Source organism: Argiope bruennichi, chromosome 10 (genome assembly GCF_947563725.1).
Source record: "Argiope bruennichi chromosome 10, qqArgBrue1.1, whole genome shotgun sequence".
In the NCBI taxonomy this organism is placed as follows: Eukaryota; Metazoa; Arthropoda; class Arachnida; order Araneae; family Araneidae; genus Argiope; species Argiope bruennichi.
This window is the reverse complement of record NC_079160.1, coordinates 93,662,380-93,670,802: the sequence shown is the minus strand read 5'-3', so window position 1 is coordinate 93,670,802 and position 8,423 is coordinate 93,662,380. Positions and strand designations below refer to the sequence as shown.

Genomic DNA, 8,423 nt, shown 5'->3' with positions numbered 1-8,423 from the left:
ACAAAACTGTATTAAAATCATCAACACATTATATCAAGAATTCTGAAGTCATCATCAAGATATTTTAGGATAAACACATGTTTTGATCATTCTTTCACAATGGCTGCAATGAATATACTCTCGATATCGTTCTCTAAGAAAAAGAAATACCAATTCTGAATAAGTTTATTGAAAATTTAAATATCAATTTTAATATAGCAGAAATGTGATTGTGGGAATTATCTGAGTAAGAAAATATTAGTATAAAAAATAGCAAACAAACCTACTTCTTAGTACCTTTTAAAGAAACACTTGTAAAAGAATTGATTTCAAAATTCTTGAATTGATTTATTTCATTTGTTAAATTACAAACTGAGAGATGTGATATTGAAATGTACACAATAAACTGTTGACCATCTGGCTTGCAATTACAAATACAGAGAAGATTTTATTCACTTAGGTGAAAATTTATTCCAAGACAATTCGGTCAGCATAGTTAGAGCTTGGACAGATTTGCTGTAAAATGTAAATCAATAACAGGTTTTCATTCATTATTTCAAAATATTACACAAGAATTAAAAATATTAAAACAATGAAAATGCATAACAATGAGCATGTGTAGCAAAGATTGTAAAAATTTATGTATGGGCCCAAGAATCATTTAATTATTATCACACTTTTCCTTTTTTATCCGAAAAAGAATTTCTTTTCTCTAGCTGGCAACGTGTTAATCAAGAATAAATAAATTTCAAATCATAACAAAAAAAAAAAAAAAAAACGTTTGGAACTGATTTCGTTTATATTGTTTGTTTTAAAATATTATTTCAGTTTTATCTTCATTTCATATATTGTTCAGAAATGAATTTTTATTCCTATTATTTAGAGTAAAGCTTAAATGACATTCTGTAACGCGAAGATTTATTTATGTCAGCAGATAATATATGTAACAAATCAAGAAATGATGTATGTAATGCAAAACATTTTATTTTGCTAAATAATGTAGCAAATTATTTTTCTAAATTGCGCACATTTTTTTAAATCATTTACTATGAAACGAACTAAATGTTTTCAATTTTCGCTTTCAACGATGAATTAAAAGAACAAACAATAAAGAATACTTTTAGAAAACAAACAAAACTCAATTGAAGTACTAACCTCCCGATACAGAGGATTTTTCAATGTCTAATTAATAGATAAATATTTAATATCTTTTTTAATCTGTTGAAGTATAAAGAAAATATCGTAATCGTCAAAAAAAAATTTCGAAATCAAGATTTTGAGGAATATTTGCATTTGACAGCTTTACAAAAATTCTTAAGCAATTTATGACAAATTTTAATTTTTTGCAATTATCATTAATTATTTGTAATTATCATTAATAATTTTGCAATTATTATTACTTTATTGCAAAACCATGAAAAGTCTATTATGGCTTGATAGAATTTATTTAATTATAAATTACAAGAAATTCTTCTGATGTTTATATTTGTAACGCTCAAAGATATGTGGGCTACATATGTAATGGTATAATTTTATATGAAAAGAATACAAATTTATATGGCAACTTATTATTACATTCACCTGAAAATTTGGAGCACTTCATATTACTTAATGTTGATTATTTTATTATCAACGAAATCTAATCAAGCAATTATAAGTTATATATATTTGCAACAAACTGGAATGTTATATTTGCAACAAATTAGAATGATATAATTTAAACATGTAAGGTAATTTTTATTACCAGTCGTTATATTTTCTAAATGCATAAAATACATCATTTAACTTTCAAATTTCCAGTGAAAGACTGTTTTATTTGATGTTATAAAGACCATCATAATAATATTAAAGTTATATAGTAAACCCAAAATTTATATTAGGAGACAATATTTGTTTATTTTGCAGAAAAATAATCAAATTTCCATTAAAGGGGACAGTGGACTTCATAAGCAAAAATCGATAGAATCATGAAATTTTATTTTTATCTGTTCAATAAAATGAATATTTGAAAGGCCAAAATTAAAAAATCGCATTTTAATTACTTTCTTCAAAATGATATTGCAATTAGATTCAAATATCGTTGAAACATTTAATTTTTGATGAAATTAAATAAAATTGATAATAAATTTTTCTATTAAACATTAAAAGAAAATTAGGTATGCATTTTATATTTCAAGACTTTTTAGATAGTTAGAAGTTAATTTTAATTCCGAAAAACATAAAACTCTAATAAAAATTCAGCAAGTATGGATGAAAATATTTCTAAAAAATTAGCATTTAATTGGAATTACAAAATAATGCATAATTTTGTTCAAAATAAATTTACATTGGGTAATTAGAAAAAATTAAATTTTCACATGTAAATTTTTTTAAATCTAAAATTTTTTTAAAAAATTATACATCTTTTAATTAAAAAAAAATAATATTTCCTTTCAAAGTTGGTTTTAAAAACAGAAATTTTAGCTATTTATATTTTAATACATATACATAAAAAACTTCATAACTCTAAGTGAAAAATTCGCAAAAATGCCTTATGGAGTCCAAAGCCTCTTTATGCATAATTAAATAAAAAAATACCAAGAGAAAAATAAATTTAAAAATTCCAAATCAGAATGCAATCTTCTCAATTCAATAAAACTGATTATATTATAAATTTAATGGAAAAAAGTTGTTCGACAACTTTTAAAGCTAAGTAAAAAATAAATGAGTTTCTGATCCACAGTAAAGCTCATCTAAAATTCAGTATTCTTGAAAGCTTTATTTATAGATTCTGAAGTACTTAATATATTGTTTATAAAAGAATGCATGTCTAATTTGGATAGTTAATACATTTGGATAAAAATATTTCTCGTCTATGCAAGAATGTTTGTTTCAGTATAAGTTGTATATTTTCAGTATAAAATGTTTGTTTCAGTATAAGTGAATTTTTTGCAAACTCACTGAATGAAAATGCTGTAATATATTTTTCGCCTTTTTGCTCCAAAACTAAAAAAAAAAAAAAAAAAAAGACATGTTTAGGTATATAAAGTGCTATTTTTAAAAATTATGCCAAATTAAAAAAAATTTTACTCTGATAATAAAGTTTTAAAAAATATTAATCAATTAAAATTTTATTTCAAGAAAAATATTTATTTAAATATATGAAGGCCGTCCAAAAGGGCATAAACAATTTCAAATGTAGAGAATAAAATAAATTTATTAGCAGGAGTTACATACAAACCTGCTTACTTTTCAATATAATCTTCTTGAAGATTCAGTCATTATTAGTGGACCAAGTTTCCAATTTCCTCTTCAAGAAACGTTCCCACAACTCTCCTCCCAATGGAACTTGGGAATAAAAAGATCCATTTAAATGATAATAATTAAATTTAAATAACTTTTATTATAAAAAGTGGGAAACCTCAGCAAGAAAATTTAATACAAAGATTTCAGAGTTCTATAGAGAAAATGGTATAGAATTTGTAATAAAAAACTGTTTTATCAGGTGTTTAGGGCTACAACACTGATATGAAAATTATATGTCACACCAACATTTGTACTGCACATCAAAATTTAATGGAAAAAAAGTTGTTCGATAACTTTTAAAGCTAAGTAAAAAATCAATGAGTTTCTGATCCACAGTAAAGCTCATCTAAAGTTCAATATTCTTGAAAGCTTTATTTATAGATTCTGAAGTACTTAATATATTATTTATAAAGGAATGCGTGCCTAATGTGGATAGTTAATACATTTGAATAAAAATATTTCTTGTTTATGCAAGAATAGAACTTTTATTATTACTACTTTGTCTTAGTCTTTCAACTATTACTACTTTTGAAAAAATTAAAAACCGTCAGTTTCATCAGCAAAAAATTTTTATATAAGAAATGGGTTAATGTCTTCTGAATTTCTATCTCTTTCTTCTGGTATTGAGTATTTACAACAGTAGAAACAAAATGAGAAATTTCAAACCAATCAATAAAATAGAAAATAGCCTTGCTAAATTTTTGTTTGTTCTACTGTGAGATATAAAATAATGTTTTATAGAACGACAGCAGGTTTCAAGAGAAAAAAAAATACGAAATTAAAAAACATGAAGCATCCGCTTGCACTAAACGAATAGATATTTTCCAATCATTAATCATTTTTGTTACACATCTATTAATGCAAAAGAATAGGAAGTAGAATTTCGTATTCATGGCTTCACTTTTTCTGTTTAAAGCTCCATGTAATTAGAAGCTGCTTTAACAGTCGTGGCGCCATCTAGAAGCTTGTTTGAGAAATATTAACTTTTAGATTTCCAATTATTTATTTTTATGAATTATGAAATATATTAAAAGCTAAAAGGTAGAAAATAAATAATAATATTTCAAACAAAGTTTTATTACTGTAATAAAAAAGGAAAATAATATTTTTATCGAAAAATCAAGCAATATATATTTCATCGAAAACTCAAGCAAGACTATATTTAACAGAATTTCATACATGTACGTTTTTATTTTAATTTAATCATTTTTATTAGAAAAATTAATAAGAATTGCGCTAATAAAGAAGTATTTTATTAGTGCAATATGCCTGATAATATTTCAAAAATATTTTCACAATAATGAGCGGTATTCAGAGTGTTTGAACAACATCATAGAGATATCGCACAATATCTTGTACTACTAAAATAAGAATATTGTAAAAAGACAAGAATTAAAAATTTGATCTTAAAAATATAATAAATGCGAACCACAATATTTACCATTCTATTAAAATATATGGAATATGCACTAATTAAAAAATTTATTCTTGGAAATCTGGAATTTTAATAGAAAATTTTGCACGTTGAACTTTTACATGACTATTTAGAAAATGGATGTAATCACAAACAAAATCGCCCGAATTTTACTTACGTTGTGGGCGTCGCATTGGACTGGAATTATGGCCCTCTTGGTACGTTTCAATCTCTATTTTGGTCACAATAGTTATCGTTAAAGGCAAATAAAAACTGTAAAATAATAAATACAAAAAAACTTCATCAGAATATTTATTATTTGTATTAAATATCCGGAGAACAAAGTGAAATTCGAAAAGCATAAAGCACAGAAAAAGTGGAAGGATATAAATGAATAACATAGAAACAAAAAATCCTAATAATTCATCTTATGAAAATAAGAAAATATTGTAGATATAATTCTAATTCTGATTTACTTAGATATTATGAAATTTTCGATTTGTTCTCCAGATTTTGATGAGGGGAAGATTTTTTCTTTCTTTTTCTTATATACTGATAAAAACATGTCTTTTTAAAGATTTTATGTCTATTATTTCTTTTAAAATCGGCTACACTTAAAACAAATTTCACGTTGTTTAAGAATGTACAGCGAATATGCATTGTGTAATTGGTGATGTACATAAAAGAAGTATTAGATGTAGTACTTTCAAAACCAGAGATTTTATTTAGTTTAATCACATTAAAGTCCCGTTTTAAAGCAACACTTCAAAATCACAGAATATGTTTCATCTCAGAATGAAAAAGATGTATGACGCAAGTTACACTAATAGCACAAAATGCCTAAAAACTGTTAAGTTATCTATCTATACGATGTTCACCAGCATTCAGAATACCGCAACATGGTGGAAATATCGTGCAATGTCTTTTGCTACGAAAGTATTTTCATAAACGAATTTTTTTAACTTTCTCCTATACGAACTATTCTAATATTTAAGTATTGAATTGATAGAAAGTATTGTAATCTTTAAAAAATTAATTTCAAAGTTTCAAATTATGCTGAGATCGAAAACAAACATTTTTAAAATTATGTCTATCACTCTGTTTGTGAAAACGATAATTTAAAAAAAGCTTAAAGCTAGACGAAGTAATTAGTTATGTGGTGTTAATACCAAATTTGTGGATTTCTTTCAAATTTGAACGAAACTCATCGGGAGCATGTTTGTCTTCCCAAGGATAAATTTACACAATAACCACAAAGAATTAACTTCTAGATAAATAAAATGTTAACAGTTTTAGCATCTAAAGTAAATGTAGTGTAAAGATTTTGGATCATTTTTATTAAAATGGTTGGCCGTCTATCGGTCGATACAATCAATGACATGTATATAAACGCTATAGCGTAGAAATCCAATAGCTTAGATAAATGAAGTCTAGTATGTGATCTAGTCATTAGAATTGCAATTCATTGTCAAATTTTAAAAGCAATCGATGCAAAAAAAGCTTTCTAATTCTTTCTTCGTTTTATCTAAATGTTGTTAATTCTGTTTTCTTCACTATACTTCGAAGCACAAAATGCTCATTTGGGGATATCTAAAAATAAGTGTTTGTCCACTCTTGTCGTTCATGGCCTTGGATAAGATTTGAAATTTTTATATGAGGAAAGCGATAAAACTTTTATTAGACAATATGCTAGAAAATTTGGGAAAGAGAATACCTGTTGATTTAAGTGATGATCCTTATTGAATTCCTTTTTTTTATTTCAAGTTTTAATATAAAAAAATAATTCTATTGCTTAAATAATTATTTCTGACATTAATTAAACAGTTATTCTCATATAAAATTATTTACCAAAAACAATAAAAATTATGTCAACAACAACCCAGCTTTACAATTTGGTCTGTCTATTGATGAGTAACTCTACTGTGCCAGAAAGTTGGTTTCCATCACATCCTAATTTTCAACTCCAAGCACACTCGTATTGGAGCAGCTTGTCGAAATGTGGCTCTTGCACCAAAAAAACTCACATATAAAATCCAATCATATCCATTAGACAATCAAGCTTCAGATAATAATATATAAATAATTATATTAAAATAAAGTTGCCTACTTTGTGAAACCCTGTTTGATAGAGTGAAACCTCTCTAAATGGTTAAGTTCAAGTTTCCCAAACATGGAGTTTAGAATAAGCACCTAATATAATCTAAAAATAGCATAAACATCTATGTAATCTAAAAATGGAATAAGCATCACTTAGAATATACATTATCGTAGTCAAAATATAACATGGTGAATGTTAAAAATCAACATATACAGGGTCATTTAATAAGAAGTAGAGTTTAAAATATTTATTTCTAATGAACTGCAATGTATAGGAACATACACAATACATCACTGAGTAGAATGAAGTTCAAAGTCCTATCCTTTGGGTTCGGATAATTCTGGTAAAAAGCGGCGCAGTTATTTCTTTGTTGAAATAATACTCTAGGATATGTCATTTTAGATGGCGCTGTAATAAAACTGTGAATCGATTGTTGCAATGCAATGTGGATTTCATTGTAAGCTCAAAAGAGTCCCCTGGTAGTAAATAAATTTACAGTCGATACAAGAAAATCATAGTAATCATCTGGTCGTCTGGAAAATCATCTGGTCGTCTTCACAGATGAAAATGGTGATCTTATCTTAACTATTTTAACCTTACAAAATCTGCATCCAAATAAAGCAGAGGATTTAGAATTTCTCAGCCATTGGAATAATGAATGCTTAAAACTGATGTTACTCAAACTACTTGTTCGGTAAATATCATATTCTAAATCTGTTAATTGACATTCAGCAATCGATTTCTTTTCAAACATTTTATAACTGCTAATATTTTTCTTTCTGCTGAAATATTATTAAAAGGTAAAAGTAGACGATATTTTCTTTCATAAACATATTTTGTTAATATTATTTCGTTTATTTTTTGTATAATAGCTGATGATCAATTGTAAACCTTCTGGAATCTGGCAATGCTTTTAAGATATGCTGTTAAGTTGAAAGAATAAACAAGCCGATGGAATTCTAAAATGCTTGGAGTATTATTTTAGTTTTTAAGAATTTAAGATGCTCTGCAAGCTATAGTTTGAAGCTTTGGAAAACGGGTAGTTTTCTAGAAAGCATGCATACTTCTCAAGATCTGCAAGATCGATATGTTACAGAAATGAATTCAATAACCAAAGATCAATGGCTTTACGTGGAGCAAGAAGTGGACTTCCGATTTGAGATTTATCGCATAACAAATGGAATTTGCTGAATACATAGAATGAACTTTCTTATCCATATGTATTATGCATTACATGTGCCTCTATATATGACCATGCATTAGAATTAAAGGTTTTAAATCGGATCTTTCTTTCTGAATATATTTCCATACATCAGAATGGCAATAGTAAAATTCGAATAAACAAAAGAATGAATAATGGAAATTTTATTCTGGAAATCCTAAACTTTAATCCCCTGCCCCTTACAGTGAACTTACTGAGTGAAATGGAAATATCTTTATAAAACACTGCATGACTAAAGGCTCAGAAGATGACTGCATAACTAAAGGCTACCCTATTAAAACAAAATGCCAGACAACATTGGTATAATATCTTCACGGTATTTGCCGGGATTCAGAATATTAAACAATATATTGGAGTTGTTTTACAATATCTTGTGCTAATAGGGTATACCAAAATTACTAATTGTCTCACCGCTTGAAAAAAAA

The 8,423-nt window shown here is 26.2% G+C and overlaps 1 long non-coding RNA gene across 1 annotated transcript; it reads right to left on the bottom strand.

Moving 5' to 3' along the window:
* Positions 1–302: 302 nt before the first annotated feature.
* On the bottom strand, positions 303–4,951 carry LOC129987854 (uncharacterized). The gene is made up of 4 exons (XR_008785603.1): positions 4,857–4,951; positions 3,208–3,306; positions 2,920–2,964; positions 303–495 (listed from the first exon to the last, which is right to left on the bottom strand). It is a non-coding gene; the product is annotated as an uncharacterized LOC129987854 (long non-coding RNA).
* Between the last annotated feature and the right edge of the window lie 3,472 nt (positions 4,952–8,423).